The sequence below is a fragment of the Lissotriton vulgaris genome, chromosome 5 (genome assembly GCF_964263255.1).
Source record: "Lissotriton vulgaris chromosome 5, aLisVul1.2, whole genome shotgun sequence".
In the NCBI taxonomy this organism is placed as follows: Eukaryota; Metazoa; Chordata; class Amphibia; order Caudata; family Salamandridae; genus Lissotriton; species Lissotriton vulgaris.
This window is the reverse complement of record NC_141693.1, coordinates 605,355,938-605,375,442: the sequence shown is the minus strand read 5'-3', so window position 1 is coordinate 605,375,442 and position 19,505 is coordinate 605,355,938.

Genomic DNA, 19,505 nt, shown 5'->3' with positions numbered 1-19,505 from the left:
AAAACTGACCCTTTTCTACAATGTTTGTGGCTGAGGAATTTGGGCCCGACCTCAGCTGGCCCCCAGGGAAACCTACCAAACCTGCACAATCCTGAAAATTAGGTACCATGGGATGGGTTCTGAGTGGCATGCCATGTATGACTGTCCCAACGTTTTTTTACACAGAAGCCATTGCAAACCTTAGCCTTTGTCTAAAAACATGCATTTTCCTCATATTTCTGTGAAGGAAAGTTCTGCAGGGCGAGAAACATCTTAAACAACAAAGTCAGAACAACAACTAACCGGAACAACGAAGTTTAAACAACGAAGTCTCACATTCAACGAAGAGATGTTATCACAAAGGCCTGAACATGAAGGGCTTAACCACGAAGGTCGGAACAACGACTTTTCAGAACAGCAGACTCCGAATTATGACATGTGCACATAGGCTCATGGGCAACACAATAATATATTATGTGTCTTGAAAGATGATTTCTCGCTTCCTTCAATCGCTTGTTTACGTCAGAATTTTTATATTGTCAGTTTCTCGACAAAGAATGTGGCACAGAATATGTATGTTATTGGTTGATGTTAGCTTCGCGAACTGAGAGGAAGGGGTGAGAGACAAGTGCAGTACTAAGCATTTCAGGTCCTTAGAACTGCTTGATCTGGTATTTGCCACCCTTTTACTTTTTCTGCGATTGAATGGAAAAGCATTTTTATGATATGTTCTTTGTTCCAAAGGCTATTTTCCTTTTCCTTACTAACCACACAGCTTATGCTCTCATTCCTTTTCCAGCTTGGTTTGCAGACCCCGATTCATTGTAGCTATTCACTTCTAATCCAATTAAATGTGTTGTCTCCCATGTGTGCATCTCTATAGAGGGACTGCTCTAGAAAAAATAGGCCTTTTGAAGGCAGTTGTTATTTCGATTCCTGGGTGCTGGCCCGTTAAAGTTCTGGATTTAGCAAAGTCAAGTCAAGTCAAGTCAAGTCAAGTCAAGTCAAGTCAAGTCAAGTAATTTATATAGCGCACTACATACCCAGAGGGTCTCAAGGCGCTTGAGGAAGGGTGGGGAATTACTTGTCGAATATCCAGGTTTTAAGTTGCTTTCTGAATGTAAGGTGGTTCTGAGTGAGACGAAGGTGGGTGGGAAGTGAGTTCCAGGTTTTAGCTGCCAGGTAGGAGAAGGATCTGCCTCCCATGGTGGTTTTGTTGATGCGAGGTACAGTTGCAAGGGCTTGGTTGGAGGATCGTAGGTGGCGGGAGGGGGTGTAGAAGGAAAGTCGTGAGTTGAGGCATTCGGGTCCAAGTTCGTAGAGTGCTTTGTGTGCGTGGGTTAGGAGGTGGAACGTAATCCTCTTGTTAACGGGGAGCCAGTGGAGGTTTTTCAGGTGTCCAGAGATGTGGTCTTTACGCGGGATGTCTAGTATGAGTCTGGCTGAGGCGTTCTGGATGCGTTGGAGTTTTTTCTGGAGTTTAGCGGTGGTACCGGCGTATAGGGTGTTTCCGTAGTCCAGGCGGCTCGTGACCAGTGCGTGGGTGACCGTTTTTCTGGTTTCCGTTGGGATCCAGCGAAATGTTTTTTTGAGCATGCGAAGAATATTGAAGCAAGAAGATGAGACGGCGTTGACTTGTCTGTTCATAGAGAGAGAGGAGTCCAGGATGACGCCTAAGTTCCGTGCGTGGTCCGTCGGGATGGGTGCTTTTCCAAGGGCCTCTGGCCACCAAGATGTCATCCCAGGCGGAGGGGGAGGTGCCAAGGATAAGGAGTTTTGTCAGAATTAAGTTTAAGACGGCTGTACTTCATCCACTCGGCTACTTCTTTCATTCCTTCGTGTAGGTTGGTTTTGGCGGTGTTAGGGTCTTTGGTGAGTGAGAGGATCAGTTGAGTGTCGTCAGCGTATGAGATGATGTTGAGGTTATGTTGGCGTGCGATGGCCGCAAGGGGGCTCATGTATACGTTGAAGAGGGTGGGGCTGAGTGAGGATCCTTGTGGCACGCCGCAGATGACTTCGGTAGCTTCTGATTTGAATGGTGAGAGGCGGACTCTCTGGGTCCTTCCGGTGAGGAACGAGGTGATCCATTCCAGTGCATTTCCCTGGATTCCGATGTTTCTGAGGCGTTGTATCAGGGTGCGATGACAAACTGTGTCGAAGGCTGCGGAGAGGTCGAGGAGGATGAGGGCGACTGTGTCTCCGTTGTCTAGCAGAGTTCGAATGTCATCTGTTGCTGCGATGAGGGCGGTCTCAGTGCTGTGTTTGGCTCGAAAGCCGGACTGTGAAGAGTCGAGGGATTTGTTGGTTTCGAGGAAGGCGGCGAGCTGGTTATTGACAGCTTTCTCGATGACTTTGGCCGGGAATGGAAGGAGCGAGATAGGGCGGTAGTTTTTGAGTTCGGTGGGGTCAGCTGTGGGTTTTTTCAGAAGGGCGCTGAGTTCGGCGTGTTTCCAACTTTCCGGGAAGGTGGCGGAGTTGAGGGAGCAGTTGATGACGTCTCGGAGGTGCGGTGCTATAATGGAGTCTACTTTGTTAAAGATGTGGTGAGGGCATGGGTCTGTGGGGGATCCTGAGTGGATGGAGTTCATCAGGCGGATGGTGTCCTCAGTGGAGATTGGGTTCCAGTCATTAAGGATGTTCAAGGGGGGTGGGGGTCCTGCAGAGGGTTGAGTGGGTTGGTCTTCGGGTCAGATGTCGAAGCTATTGTGGATGTCTGCAATCTTGTTGTGGAAGAATGAGGCTAGGGAGTCGCAGAGGGCTTGAGAGGGGGTGATGTCGTTGGAGTTGGATGAGGGGTTGGTAAATTCCTTGACGATGTTGAATAATTCCTTGCTGTTGTGGGCGTTGCTATCTAGACGGTCCTTGAGAGCGGCTTTCTTGGCATTCCTGATCAGTTGGTGGTGTATGCGGGTGGCGTTTTTGAAGGCGTCCTTGGTGCTGGTGTTTGGGTCTTTTTTCCAGGCCTTCTCAAGAGAGCGACAGAGTTTCTTAGATTTCTTAAGATCATCGTTGAACCAGGAGGCCTTCTTGCTACCTGGTTTGATTTGACGTTTTTTCAACGGTGCTAGGATGTCGGCGCTGTTGGGGTTAGAGGAGTGGGCAGGGGGGATTAGAAGAAGCGATGAGGAGATATGGTCGATGTTGATTTTGTTCCAGTTTTTTAGCAGAGTGGGTTGGGGATGGTTGTTGGTTGTGGTCTTGTTGTAGGTAAAGTGAACACAGCTGTGGTCCGTCCAAAGGAGAGCTGTGGTGTGGCTGAATGAGACATGTTTGCTGGAGGTGAAGATAGGGTCGAGTGTGTGACCTGCGATGTGGGTGGGGGTAGTGACAAGTTGTTTGAGTCCGAGGTTGGTGAGATTGTCCAGAAGGGTGGTGGCGTTGCGGTCTTTGTTATTTTCAAGGTGAAAGTTGAGGTCTCCCAAAAGAATGTAATCCTCGGAGGGGAGGGCGTATGGAGTGATGAAGTCCGTGATGTCCTCACTGAATTGTGCGCGGGGTCCTGGTGGCCTGTAGAGGAGGGTGCCTCTGAGTGTGGTGTTGGGGTCGATGTGGATCTGAAAGTGAAGGTGTTCAGTGTTGGCGAGATTGACGTCTGAGCTGGTTGAGATGCGGATGGATTTCTTATGGACGATGGCGATGCCTCCTCCTGTTTGATCGGTCCGGTCCTTACGGATGATCTTGTAGCCTTCCGGGATGGCAATGGTGATGTCTGGGGCTGATGAGGCGTTCATCCATGTTTCTGTTAGGAAGGCGACATCTGGAGAGATGGTGTCTAGTAGATTCCAGAGGTCGATGGCGTGTCTGTCGACTGAGTGGGTATTGAGCAGGATGCATTGTAGGTGGTTGGATTCAGGTATCTGTTTTGTGTTCGTGGATGAGAAGTTGTTCTTGGTGCCGTCGAACTTGCAGGAGTAGCAGGAGAAGGGTCCCTATTAGGATTCAGAAAGCTGAGTGCTCATCTCACTGAAATTGACCTACCTTTGTGATTTAAATATTTTTTATTAAAGTTTCACAAGAATTATTTTTCTCTGGATCACCACCCCTCTCCCCCATTACACAGAGAAATACGTCTCTATCAGTAGTAAATCTATACTACTATTATAAAGAGAGAACTTGCACCTTTTGGACAGGTAAACTCGGGAACCACAGCGCCAATCTACACACCCGAAACATCTATGAAAATGTCAGGGTGTGTAGATGGACATAGGCTATATAAATAAAAAAAATTAAGTTTGTAAACAAAGTAGTCCCCTGAAAGTAGCGGCGACCGGGACCTAGCGCTGGCCGCGACGCGACGTGCGTGATGATGACGATGGAGGAGGGCGGTGCAGTGACGAGCGGCTGTGCAGTGAGGAGCAGCGGCACAGGTAAGGAAAGGGAAAGTGAGACTGTGTGATGCAAGGGGAGGCAAGAAGGAGGCAGCAGTAAATGAAAATATCGGAGCGCGAGTGAGTCGGGCTGGAGGGGGGCGCGAGTGAGTCGGGGCGGGAGGGGGGCGCGAGTGAGTCTGGGCGGGAGGGGGGCGGGAGTGAGTCGGGCGGGAGGGGGGCGCGAGTGAGTCGGGCGGGTGGGGGGCACGAGTGAGTCGGGCGGGAGGGAGTCGTGCGGGAGGGGGTCGGGGCGGGAGCGGGTGTACTGCCCCCAGCCCCTTTCTGCCCCAGGCAACGCTGGGGCGGGCTGCTAGTATTCATATAATTAAATAAATACAGCATTAGAATATTATTACATAAACATTAAAAACACCCCTAGGGGCGCAAAATTTTACCATCCAAATAAAAAAAAATCAGAATGCAGTTTCAGCCTTTATGCATGCTAGGTAAATCATTCACTTTAACATCCACAACCCTCTAATAACGGAGAACGTCCTAAACAACAAGTCAGAACAACACGCTCAGCTTGATGTGTTTGTACTCGTCACTTGTTAGAAGATTAATAAGATAAGCACAGCCTTTCATCTTACTCTGCTCGATTGAGAACACTGATGGGCACAGATTAAACATGTTGATTTAAGAGAAAATATTGGCGTCAATCAGTAATTGGCAAATTAAAGTATTTTTGTTGTTTAGGAAGTCGTTATAAAATAAGTAGTGGTTAAGGATAGTTTGTTGTTTAGGCAGTAGTTGTTTAGTCACATATCCCAGCAGGGCGCCACAGATTTCCTACCACCCAGTGTTCCCCCCAAATCCACCAATAAAAATGGTACATCACTTGAGTGGGTGGGACTAGGGCCCCTGACAGAAAAAGGCCCAAAATGCAACATTGATAGATCTAAACCTACCACAAAAAACCGACCCTTTACTGCAATGTTAGTGGAAGTGGAATTGGGCCTTAACTTAGCCGAAGCCCGGGTAAACCTACCAAACCTGCACATTTCTGAAAACTACACCCCTGGGGACTCTAAGGGGAAATATCTTGCGTAGCTCTCACTAGGTAGTTTTACCCAAAAGCTGTTGCAAACCTCAACATTTGTCTAAAATTGTACATTTTCCTCACATATCTGTGAGGCAAAGTTCGTGAACCTGCTGGGAGCCACAAATTTCCTACCAGTCAACATTCCTCAAAGTCTCCCAATAAAAATGATTCCTTGCTTGTGTGGGTGGGCCTCGTACCCAAAAGAAAAAAAATGCTTAGAATACAAAATGGACATATCAAAATTTTCATTCAACATTTCTTCAATGTTGGCAGTTGTGGAATGTGGGCCATAGCTTAGCCAGCACCCAGGTACACCAATCAAACCTGCACATTTCTGAAAAACTAGACACCATGAGGAATCCAGGGTGGCATTCTTTGTCTCTTTCACTGGGGTTTTTCTAATGCAGAACCTCTGGAATATCCAAGTAGCCACATATTTCCTACAACTCAGCATTCCCCCAAGTCACTTGAAAAAAAATGGTACCCCATTTATGTGGGTGGGCTTAGTGACTGAGACAGGCAATGGTCCTAAACACAACATGGATAGATCAAGATTTTCCACAGAAAACCCAACCCTTTTCTTCAATGTTGGTGGCTGTGGAATTTGGGCCCTAGTGTAACCGGCATCATGGCAAACCTATCAAACCTGCATATTTCTGAAAACTAGATGCCTGGAGAAGTCAACAGTGGCATGCCTTGCGTGACTGACGCCAGGATTTATATGCTGAAGCATTAGCCAACCTCAAATTTTGTCTGAAAAATACATTTTCCTCATATTCCATTTGGGGAAAGTTCTGGAATTGGTGGGGAGCTGCAAATTTCCTATCACTCAGCATTCCCGCTAGTTTACAGAAGAAAATTGTAAATCACTTGTTTGGGTGGGCATAGTGCCCGCTACAGGAAAGGGCCCACAATTCAATGTACAAACATCTACATTTGGTCTTTAAAATGTCCAGATTTGGCAATGAATGGTGCTGTGGTATTTGGGCACAGGCTCTGCGATCACCCAGTGAAACCTACCGAACCCAGACGTTTCTGAAAACTAGACACCCTGGGGAGTCCAGGTTTGTGTGCTTTGTGTGAATCCCACAAAGGTTTCTTACAGGCAATGCCCTGCAAATTTTAATCTTTGCTTTTCCTTGCAACTTTCCTTGCATTTTCATGATGTACACCTCCGGAGTCAGCAGGGATCCACAAAAGTTCTACCACACAGCATTCCCACACCTGTCTTGACAAAAACACAACCTCATTTGTGTATATGGGTCTAGTGCCAGTCAAGGAATTATCAGATCACGGCCAATTGCAGTCGTGCAGGGAGAGAAGATGGCAGATTGGTGGGGAATACCCCCTCTACCTCATGAGGTGCACAAAGACTAATGGTGGGCGGAGCAAAAGGCCATGCCTGTGGGTTTGGGAGGGATGCTCCCTGACCTAATTCATCCCTGGTGTCTAGCGGCTGGATCTCTGGTTGTGGATAACCCAAATGAGGTGACCCCCAAGCAGGGATCCACTAGGAAGAAATATAATTGGAAAGTAGAGATTTTACCCTTTTCAATGATACTGATTTGGGTGATAAAGCATCCTTGAATGAGGAGAAACGGCCGCACTCATCCTCCTTGACCTCTCTGCAGTTTTCAATACAGTCTCCCAAAAGTCATTTGTCAGAAAAATTCAGCACTTGTGTATACGCGGACTTGCCTTCAAGTGGACACCCTCCTTCCTCCCTGACAGAACTCAGCGAGTTAGACTCCCTCTCTACACCATAGAACCCAAGAACCTCATCTGTGGAGACCCTCAAGGATCGTCGCTCAGCCCAACACTCTTCAACGCCTACATAATGCTCCTGGCGGGCATTGTAAGAGCCCAGGGCATCAACATAGTATCCTACACCAATGACATACAACTCAGCCTCTCCCTTACTGACTCAACCAACACTGCCAAAGCAAACTTCAACAACTGCATGAGAAATGTCACTGCTTGGATGCAAAACAACCACCTCCAGCTCAATACAGACAAAACCACAGTCCTAATCTTTGGTAACAACCATCCACCTGGGACACATCTTGGAGGCCCTCTGAACTTGACACCCTCACCCTTCCCTGCAGACTATGCAAACAACCTCAGGATCATCCTGGACACCCACCTCTCCATGAACAGACAGAACAATGCTGTCTCCTCATCATGCTTCCACATCCTGCGATTGCTATATAAGATTTTCAAGTGGATCCCACTGAACACCAGACGAATGGTCACCCAGGTTCTTATCACAAGTCAACTTGATGACAGAAATGCCCTCTACATCGGAATCCAGCCCATGTCCTACGATAACTCCAAACCACCCAGAATGCCGTCGCCAGACTCATCCTGAACATCCTGGGAAAAAAACACATCTCTCCACACCTTAACAATCTCCACTGGCTTCCAGACCAGGAAAGATGTAAGTTCAAGCTACTCAATCACGCCTACAAAGCTCTCTACAACACCGCCTCAACTTCTACCAACCTACCAGACTCCTTCAATCTGCATCCTGGGCAAGAGCACACCTTCCTCGCATCAAGAAGACTGGAAACAGAGGATGCTCCTTCTCAAGCCTTGCAGCCAAGATCTGAAACAATCCCCTAAAACACCTCAAAACCTGCCCCTCCCTATGGACTTCTAAAGGAATTGCAAGACATGGCTTTTCCAGATGAAACAGGCATGATCTCCTCCCTCCCTCCGGCCTGCCGTAGTCAGTGCCTGGATACGCTCACAGGTGATAAACCACACTCTACAAACTGACATACCATAATATAACATACCAAACCCGACCCTTGCAAATGGTGCTCGAGGTGCTGAGAAGCCTCGATCTAGTGAAAGTGAAATGAGCCGATTGGCTCATTTTCCTTCACTTTCAGAGAAATGATGTCAGTGTGCCATATGTGGTGATCGTCATTTCCTTCGTCCCAAAAAATAGACTTGGGCTGCTGGGAAGTTCTTCCCCAACAGCCCAAGATAAAAATGTTAAAGAAAGGAAACTCTCCTTGTGCAATCTCAGAGCCCTCTCCAGGGTCAGCCAATGTCCATCAAACGCACTGGGGAGGGAGTGAAAGTGTCGGCCATCGGTCGACGCCTGCACATAAATGGTAAAAAGAAGAAGCCAGGTAATCACACCTCATTTCCCATTATCCAGTTCAACCAGAATCCATCTCCAGATTTTCCAGCATACATCTCTAAAAGAAGTGAGATCACTGCCTTTCCCAGCATCCACCTCTTCTGGAAGTGGCAACACTGCATTTTCCTGAATCGTTCACTACATTTCTAATTTGTCTTTTCCTGCCTAGTTCCCTATTTTAGTAAACTGCTTATGGTGTGCCACTGCCTGCGCGTCCCCAGTAAGGGTGGACACAGACAAGGTCATCATCTGGTTGGACCTGGTCAGACTTGGTAGGACCTAGGGACAGAATGACTGCTGCAGGTAAATTATCTTTATTATGTGCCTTACCACCATCACATGTCACATCATTCCAAGAGCACGCAAACTCATCCACTCCATTTGCACACGTAGTGCACTTAACCTCACCCATAGACTTTTCCCACAACACTCAGTGTACACTTTGTAGTCATACACGCTCCAGACATCACCAACACCATCTCCCAATACACCTAACACAACCTAGATGCACTCTTCGTTAGCAAAACCAGGTTCCTTCCCTCATTCACACACATCTTGGACATCCTCATCCTCAATGGGTATACCATTCAGGACATGGGCCACACACTCAAATTAAAAGGGAGACCTGAACTCATGCAAGGGACATCCTGGCTCTGCACTCTTAGTAACTCTGCCACACATAAGTCTTTAAAGCTCCTCTCCTGTTACTTTCCTTTGTCAACCATAAAACGTCCTCTGTTTATCTGAACTAGACCAACCAGCCCCAACAAGTAAACCCTATAAGAAACTTCAGACCTCATTACCTCTACCTCCATTCGACACATCCGCACCAGTTCAACCTCCCCGGCAAAGCAAAATGAAATGTCTAACGGGAACCTTTTCCACACTTCTCAACACACTGAAAATGAAACAACTCCCAATAACCCAACACACTCAAAAGGCATTCACTTGAACCTCATCCAATCAGCATCCACTACTATTCACTGGCTGGCACCTATAGCCATGGAATAGACTTACCACTTTACCATCTCTATCACCATCTCATATTCGACACCTAAGCATCAAAGACAACCGAAAAGAGGAAAAAAACATTTCATTCCATCCAAGGAATATATGTGGAAAAATCCAAGGAGACCTAAACTTACCAAAACACTTCCAGCATGCCACAGACCTCAATACTGTCACTGACTTCTACAATACCACAATGACAATTCATACAGAATGCTATGCTCCAATCGAAAAGCTAGTGTCTCAAGTCAAAGCAATCTTGTATACTCAAGAGCGTAATAAAAATAAATGCACCTTACAAAAATTGTAGAAAAAATGGAGATGATCAAAACTCCCAAATAAACTCACCTTAACTTAAAAAACGAATCGCTGAAGCCTCTGTCTAGAAGACCACTATCAGAGAGGTGGTGGTTGCCTGAAGGGGCCACCAGCGTTTATTTTGAGGGCTAGTACTTATTTTCAGCATCAAGCAAAAGCAATAGAAGGTTAATAAACACAAAGCGGAAAGACAGAAGAAGAGACAGATGTAAAAACTGTCACAAAAGGGGAAAACAGGAGCCTGCAACAGTATGATAAAGGGGAAGGGAGTTTCTGGTAGTAGATTAAAGAGGCATCAGGTGGTTTTAAAGCTGTACAACTTGGTGTCCCACGCGCCGACATTTAATTATGTTTCTGAGCAGAGCTTAGGGCACAGGCATTTTTACAAGTTAAGCATGATGGGCCCCCCCATCCCTCCTCTTCACTCCCTCTAGCAGGATCCACACACAGGGATCCTAAGAGAGGACAAATATTAATTTTCCACCTTTAATAATAGAAAGCAAAGTCAATATTCAATGAACAGCCTCTGATCTGACAGTCAGAGCGAGTTGTCAGACACCAGCCCGAATGTCCATGTCTGATAAAGAGCTTTAGGCCTACGCCAAAGTGGAAGGAGCTCAGCAAATAATCCAACAGCGGCGGACGGCATAAATGAAGGGTGGTAGGGTGGGTGAGGCCGCGCGGGAGGCATTGCGGGGGTGGGGGGTGTTGAATATAAAAAAATAAGCAAACTTACCTTTTGCCTCTCTGACGTACATTTCGTTTTTTAAAGTGCTACTCATAGTTCACTCACATTCAATTCTGTGATCTGCGTGCTTCACGTTCTTTGCAGCAGGCACATTTACCTTCTTCACTAGAGTCACCAGTGTTATCTTGACATTTTTATTGTTGCCTGAAAACTGCCTGATGCGCAAGGAAGTTCATGTGCTTTCAAACTAAAAATTATTTTTAAACACAGTGCCCCCCTCCCCACAAAACTCAACGCCAAGTGTGGCTGCACTAGTCGTACCGCCATCAAGACAGTTCTGCTCCCAGCAATGGTGCCGGACAAGTATTTCCAGAAATGGGTAAGAGCTAACTTCATAGCCATTATATAAGGAAACATATTTATTTAAGTGGTGGGGTGTTATACTTGCCCCAAATTCCAGCAAGCAAAACAAGTTAACAGATTTCTTGTAGATTGTTTAATAGAGAGTAGACTTCTCCCCTGAGAATGTTTTGAAACTTTTGGGATAACATGTTTTTAAATGATGCAGACCATTATAGGGAATTCATGAAATATTCCAGTATTTTCATGGTGCACCAGGGAAGCCTGGCCTTTCTTTTTTTTAAATGTCTTAAGTCAGAATTGTCTTCCACTATACTAAGGTCATCATTTTTTCATGGGTGAACCCCTTATGCCAAAGAGTCCATTCAATAGGACAGTCCCAGAAACTTACCATGAAACTTCAGCCACAGTCAGGGGTACCTCTAAATATTCCCTCCGTATACAAGGGTCAGCATTTTGCCATTTTAAACCCTCTAAAAAATCAGTAGAGGAAATCTTATGACAAGAGTTACCTCGATATCAATTCCAACATTTTGCTATGGCTCCACCCCATATTCTAAGAATGAAGTGCATCATGTCAGGGTCTTTGTCCAGGTGTGGTCATGTGTGTTCTGTGTCCCTGCTGCTGGGTATGACTGGGCTAGAGGCTTTCTTAATTACAAAGTTTGCGACCCCACAGCCAATGATGGTATCTTAATAGAAGCATGTCAGGGCCTGCAGTTTGCCCTAGGTAACATCCCCCATTCAAATTCTATGAGTGCCATTGACCATATGGCAAGAATAACCTCCAGTATGCCAGACCAACAGTACACTTGGACACACAACACACACACACAGTCTCTCACACACACATTCTCACTATATCTCTTGCCCTCTTTTGTACATTTGCACTCTGTCACACTCATACACAGATACACTGCCACTAACACTTCCATTAGTCAATCTGATTTTATTGTGTTACAAAAGCTTGCCCTTCTGCTTCTGCTATACCTGCCTTGCTATTTAGTGAAGCTTAATATAAACATATTCTCTATACTCTATTCAAAAATACTAATATATTGCCTTGTTAATGTATGTTACAAGTATAATGTGATTGAAAAATGCATTTCCTCAAAATATCTGTATGGGGCGTATATTTGGTTTCACGTGTGGATCAAGCAGCTACAGTATTGGAAATGAAAAAATCCACATTCTAACATGTAATACCACAGCATCCAACTGATTTTATGAAATGGTGCGAGGAGTGCGTGCAGAGTGAGAGAAGTGAGTGCAGGGTGGTGTGAGCGGTGTAAATGCAGGGTGAGTGGTGTACTTGTGTGTGGTGAAGGGTGAGTGGAGAGAGTGAAGGGTGATCTGTAAGAGTGACTGGTGAGTGCTTGGTCAGAGGAGTTAGTGCAGAGTGAGTAAAGCATCCCTATGAGTTCCAGCAGACTATAGTCTCTGTGTGCAGGCAGGATGAACAGAGTGTCTGAATGAAGTGAGGCAGGTTAAGAGGTTTGTCTTTGTGAGTGCAGGGTGAGGGTAGGAAGTGCAGAGTGAGTGATGTGAGTGCTGTGCCCATGTGAGTGATGGGTGAGCTGTGTGAGTGACAGAAGTGCCTATGTGAGTGAACAGTGGGCGATGTGACACTGTGAGAGTAGGGTGAGAGGAGTGAGAGTAGGGTGAGAGGAGTGACTGCAGGGTGAGTGATGTGACTTATGAGTTTGGATGTGGGTGAAAGTGCAGAGTGGGTGGCATGAATGCATTATGAGTGATGTACTAGTTTGAGTGAGATTGCAGGGGAGCAATGAGAGTGACAGATGTGTGAAGAGTCGCATGAGTGCAGGGTGAGAAGTGTGCAGGTGTAAGTGTAGCGTGAAAAGCATGAGTGCATGGTGAGTAGTGTGAATGCAGTGTGATCACTGTGAGTGCAGAGTGAATGGTGTGCTCATGTGACTGCAGGGTAAGTGGAGGGAGAACAGTGTGAGTTCATGGTGAGTGGCATGAGTACAGTGTGGTCGCTGTGAGTGCAAGATGAGCGGTGTGCTCGTGTGAGTGCAGGGTGTGAGAAGTTGGCCTGGTATATGATGTCCACTATTCTAGTGGACACCTTGCACCAGTCCAAACAAACCTTATTGATGGTAGGTTATAAAGTCAACCTTATAGAAAGCTATTCTAGTGGTAGCTGTGGAGAGCAGCCTTCAGGGTAAGACTTGGAGATGAGTTAAGCAAGTTGTTTTACCAATTATAATCTCTTAAATGATCAAATGAAAGCACACCACACAAGTTATATATCAAATATACATGTATTTATTCTAAACACAACCCCTCTGGACTCTTTATGAGGTCAGAGGAAAAAGTACAATACAAGGAGCATAATTAGCATACAAAAAGTTGCACAGTATACGTTATGCACTAGGGACCTTACAAACTATATACTAAAATAGTGGTATAAGAACCACATGAGAGTTGAAAGCAGGCCTAGGGCCTGTGGAATCGTTGGGCCTGCCTAGTACCACCAAAGGTTAGGATGTAGGAGGTCCACGGGAGATGCGTGCAGTGTCTAAACACAGCTGCGGGTTACCGTTGACTTTCAATGGAGAACGAACAAGTAACAAATTTACAATTTAAGGGCACTTCTAGATGAACTACGATGGAACCCTCCTAGACTAGAACACTTCAACAGTCAAGACCCACGGGAGCACCGAAGTACTAGTGTTATCTCACCCAGGGAAGCAGGGTGCATAAGTGTCTTTTGGTGTCGGGTTTCGCCGTCGAATCCAATGGAGAGCTGCGAAGAAGTGCTACAGGCGACCAGAGGAAAAGTGTTCGGGTGCATCCAAGGGTGGGTTAGAGATGTGAAGAACCTGAAAGCAGAGGAGACAGAGTCTGGGTCACTAGTCAGTGACCAGGATGGTAATAGGAAGATGCCAGCTGATGTCGGGTGATTTCAGGTAAAAAGGAGAAGCTTGTCTCTTCAGCCACGAGGACCAGGAGACGTTGACGATAACCAGGAGCTAGATTCGAGCTGTCCCACAAAGGATCTAGTTGACTGAGTTATTGGTATCCGGATTGGACCCAACAAGCCTTGGCAAACGCAATCCACACAAGATGTTGAGATGGGCTTCGGTGCAGACCAGCAAGGTCTGAGGAACTCCTCCTTTGGGGAGGAGTGGGAGCAAACCTGGAGCAACTAGGAAAGCTAAAGAAAGTGAAGATTGGTCTTCGTGGGGGTCACTAGCCAATGAACTAGGAACGGCAAAGACGCGTCAAGCTGAAATGCACAAAGCGGGCCCACGGGACACTCGTGGAGTGTGGGCCCCTGAGCTTAGGTGCAAAAGGTGCTCGGGCAGGGGCTTCAAATACCCTGATGCACCACTTTGGGATTCTTCAGGAAGTAGGTGCAGTAGCAAAAATGCAGGATGTCCAGGAGTTCCGTCCCATGTCTCTCGTGTCCGCCACAGGTCTCAGCAAGCTTTGCTGGGAGTGCAGGTCAGTGTCAGAGATGTCTGGAAGTCTATGTCCTGTGTCACAGATTCTTCTGGATCTGGCGGGACCCTTGAAAATACAGACTGACTAAGATGCTGTTGCTGCCTGTTTGGACAGGGTGGTCACTCCTTGACCACAAGGGAGATTTATTCCATCTTCCAGTTGATATGGAATGTCGAAGGTCCAAAAATTATGTATCAGAGTTTCATCCAGGGTAATCTGAAGTCCTAGGGACTGGGGTTCTATACTTATAGCAAGTTTAGGGGTTGGACTAACTCTAAGGTACCTCCTATGGGTGGACCTGGGGAGGGGTTGGTTACACCCCTTCCCCTTTGTCCAGTTTCACACCAGAGCTGGGGCTGAGTGCCCCAGCAACCGGTTTGAACTGGGGAATGCATGGAGCACCTTGTGTGCCCCAGGCAGTGTCTGAAAAGCATTCACCGAATGCAACCCACCCTGCCCCAATACACTAAAGCCTGTCTGGGGAGGTGCTAGCACCTCCCTGGACAGGAAACCTATTGTCCAGGCCTCCCCTGCCGGAGTTTGTCCAGCAGCAGGAGAGCAGACTTGTGTCTGTGGCAGCAGCATCCATTTTGTGATGCGGGGACTCTGTTTAACTTTAACCGGGTTTATCAGTAACTACATGTCTTCTCCCTCTAGAAGGGTGGAATGCTACCCCCGCCACCAGAACTGGCGGGGGTAGTATTCCAAAGTGTTTGACACCTTACACGACATGTTTTGATAAAGCCAAACCAAAGTTAGCATTAACCGCGAGGATTATAATGCATTTAAGAGTATATGGTATGGCTATATCATAAAACAGCTATAAGGAGATGGTTCCGAAAGCTGTAGAGGGGTTCATCTCCTGTTAGGGCACCCTCTCACACAAAACCAAGCACTCTGCCTCCAGGATTGTCAAGGCCTGCCATAGGAGTGACTTATAGGTTACTATCCGTCTATTAATAAGGTAGATATAGATATACTATATCTACGTAAGGAGTGATTACACCACCTTACCCAGGCTGTAAGTACAGACCTGTGGTGTCAGTTTGGAAGGCTAGCCAGGGGTGGCACAATACATGCTGCAGCCCCTGGTACACCTAGGGTGCACCTATGCCCTGGGTACCTAAGGTACCATATACAGGGGTTCTCAAGGGTGACCCAGTAACCAATCTGGTATGTACCTAAAGTACATGGTAACACTTTAGAGAGAGTACAGCTAGGCTGTGGGCCTGATCAGTAGGGCCACAGCCATACTAAAGTCGAAAAAACAGTGAAACACAGCAAAACGTGGGGGGAAGCAGACCCTACTCTCCTACACAGTGTAGTTGAAGGGTGAATGGTTTGAGTGCATAGTGAGCAGTGTGAGTGCTGTGTAATTGCTGTGAGTGCACGGTGAGCATGAAAGTGAAGGGTAAGCATTGAGAATGAGGAGTTAGTTGTCTGAATGCAGGATGAATTTCCAGACACCTGGAGTAACTCAGAATTGTACTGACAGCTGGTGTAGGGTTTCAGATATAAGCTTAACTATTGCTATTGTGGCATCACTCAGTGATGGAGGATGGAGGAAATAAATAATGTACTGATCCTTCAACAAACTTTTAGTCTTCTGATTTGGGTTGCCGGCTGATTCATTTCTACCAACAAGACTGTATTTTGATGTTCCAGCGAGTACAAAAATAAGCAAAATAACCTAAACCTGGTATTTATAGCACTTATCTGTACATACTTCAAACAGCAAATAAAATTAGAAGGCACTTTTAAATATATCCAGGGTAGCATTAATGATCTATGACTAAAAATTAAAGGAAACAAAGAGAGAAATGTAATGTTACAAATGAATACAAACAATTGTATTTACAACCCTAATTAGTGTCAGGGGAGGCATTTGCAGATGCTTTAAACAACAAATGGCCTGTATTTTCCTTTTGGAAAGGTGGCATCCCTACTCCTGAGATGTCTTCTCACCAAATGCATTTTCCCATTGTCACAGTAAAAATAAAATGCAAATGTAAGGAATAGGCAGAGTGATGTCTCAGGGGGTACGAGAATCATTGAAAATAGCAAATAATCGTTAACAATTTCAGAAATGACATATAAATGGTCTTTTAAAGACCAGTGAAAAACTCAGCTGTGGCAGAGATTAGATTCCAGGCACTTGTTTAGATTCCAGACACTGCCCAGCCGATGCCACACCAGTTTAAGTTGCAGCAGCCCGGGCTGAGAAACACGATTGGTAGGGCTAAAGCCCCTTTAGCCCTATGGGTGTTGCGCACCTGTACAGTGTTGATTGTAGTTTGAGGATCCTGGCACAAAAAAGTAGTGAAAAAGAATCACTATGCCATCAATGCCTTTCGTACAAGGATACAATTGAACAAATATTATGTGTTAGACCCAAATTGCTCGAGTTGCGTAAGAAATACCTCAAAATTATCTTGAAGGGTAATGGAATTAGGATAATCAAAGTGACAATGCCTCTATATAGTTTAAAGGACAGTCAGGAAAAGTAATTGCTTGTACTATGAAATGTATGTCCATTACAGCGAATTTATTACAAACCCTAAACCAATGATACATAGACAATATCCTAAAACAGTTCGGTGGGCAATCGCTGTATACATCTCTAATTTCTTTATCACCCATGAGTTGTGACAGACACAGTTGTCGATTATAAAGAAATTACATCAGAACTCAACAGTAATATCTTATCACGGTCAGGCCCGGGCGTAGTTCACAGAGTTTTGCTATGCGAATCTCCGCGAAGTTACAAAAAAACTCTGCAAAGTTCCGTGAGTGGCTAAGTGCAGTGCGAACTGCAGTTTGTGCTGGTATTCCTGCCGCTCAGGTAGAAATTCTACCCCAGCGGCAGCTCGCGCTCGCAAACTTACCATTCGCGATCTCAAACTTATTGTTTACGAGCGGGGAAAAATCTCCGCTGCACAGCGCGAAGCAGAGTTTTCTGCACTCCACGAACTCCGCGGAGTGTGAAGTGCAGAAAACTCCGCTAACTCCGTGAACGGAGCAAAGTTCACCGCCCAGGCCTAATTATGATCCAGCTCAGATGCCAGGTCAGGGGAGCACAATTAAAACCGCTGTTTAAAGGAAGGATTAGAAGCTGTTGCGTGTGTTTTTTAACTCTACAATGCCAAGCAGAAAGTGTATATTTATGGCAACATGTTTATTTCTTGCACTCCTTGGGAAATTATAGAAAAGTGAAACTCTTTCTGCGCCTTTTTATTTATCCTGACCTCTATTCAACTGCTTCTAAAATCTTTTTACAATAGGCTGTGGGCGATACTGGGGATGAAGAAGCTGCCACTGGCTGGGGCGGGGAGGGCGGAGGAGTTTGCAGCGCTTTGGCGGCCGTTTCTGTCCCTACTCACGGGGGAGTTCCGGGAGCTGAGCTGTCCCCGCTATTTGCGGCTGTTACATCTGGCGGACACTCCGCTCCCTGAGCCCAAGGTGCGGCCACGCAAATGCAAGGTGCCGGAGAGCCGCACAACCAATGGTACCCACTGAGGCGGTGTTCCCGTATCTTAGCAGTCTCTGCGTAGCGGACAAGGAGTGGGGTGGTTGTGGGTGGGGGGGGGAGGTTGGGGTTTGTTTTTCCTTCGTTTTTCCTCAGTTATTCGTGTAGGCTTGTCCTCGATTGTCAGAATTGCTTACATGTGCATCTCAACTCTTCTAACGCGGCCGGCCCAGCTGGGTTGTAGGCGGCTTGCTGTGTTAATGTTTAAGGTAGACGCGGCTATTGGCCGTCTTCACGCTCTTGCACTGTGCATGGCCACCGCGTACTCCGATAGTTGAACTCAGGTTGTGAGATGCTGTGTGTCTTTTCTCAATGCTGCACAATAAAAAGATTTAATACTAAAATCTTTTTACAACTAACAACTTTTTTCATGTGATTAATTGTGCACTAGTGATTCGATTTGTTTTCTTCATGTTTGCAAACATATATTTCAGATGAAAGAACTATGCACCAAGGGCCTTATTTATGAGACTTTGTAACACTTTTACTTGGCCGTTAAAAAAATGCACCATGTAGCGTCCTATTTAGAAAGGTCACTTTGTAAAGCCCTGTGCTACATTATACCTGCGTCAGGTATTATGTATGCAGGGTGGACATTACCCCGCAAAAAGCCTCGTAGAAGTGGCACAGTGAAATCTATCAGATTTCACTGTGCCACTTCTAGGATGCCACTGTGTCAAAAGCACACAGCAGGCGTAAGACTGACGCAGGCCCTTTCACATGAGGCTTGCCCCAAAAGGATACATAGCTGGAGTTGCGTCTATTTTCAGACACATCCCAGCAATGCGTCACTTTTGCACCTACAGATTCGTCAGTAAGATTGACGTATCTGTAACTCCTTGTGACATGGAACACCTTACATTAAATACAGTGCATCCATCATGTCACAAGGAGGGCGCAGTGAAAACTGTGGCATCGCTGTTTTCATTCACCGAAGCGACCGTTTTCATAAATGAGGTCCCAAGGATTCAAAGTGGTTTGTGGAAAAGGCATTGATGTGACCATTTATTAAATGGGATAGACTCCCAACTGCAGTGCATGATACGGATATTGCAAGTCACCTCGGAGTTCCATAACCTTTTTAAAGGAACTCGCCCTTTGGCCTCTTTTCTCTATATGACCATGGGAGTCCTCGGTGACTTCCAATATCCTTGTAATATGCGGCAGGCAGTAGTTTATCCCATATATTAAATTACATAGATTTTTCATGTTTTAGTATTATTATTATTATTAAATGTTAAAGTCATTTATCCCTGTATTATGTTTTAATATTGTGTTTAGTTTAAAAAAAATGTATTAAAGTGTTCAATCATTCATTGAGTGTGGATTCTTGGATCAAATTGTAGCCATTTGAGGTCTTTGAGAGCAGGTTTGGTTTCGCCAATGGAGGAAAAGGCACAATTTGGCTGACTGGTTCTGAGTCTTTCAAAGTCTGTCAGTCGCCTGGCTATGGGAGGTCCATTGTGGGAGTTCTATGTTGTGTAATTGGAAGCTGCACATTTTGTCACAGACACTCTGTGCCCGTCCTACTGAGAAATGGGAAGACACTTCAGGAATTCAGAAAGATTGGGTTTCGCGGATGTGTGGTACTG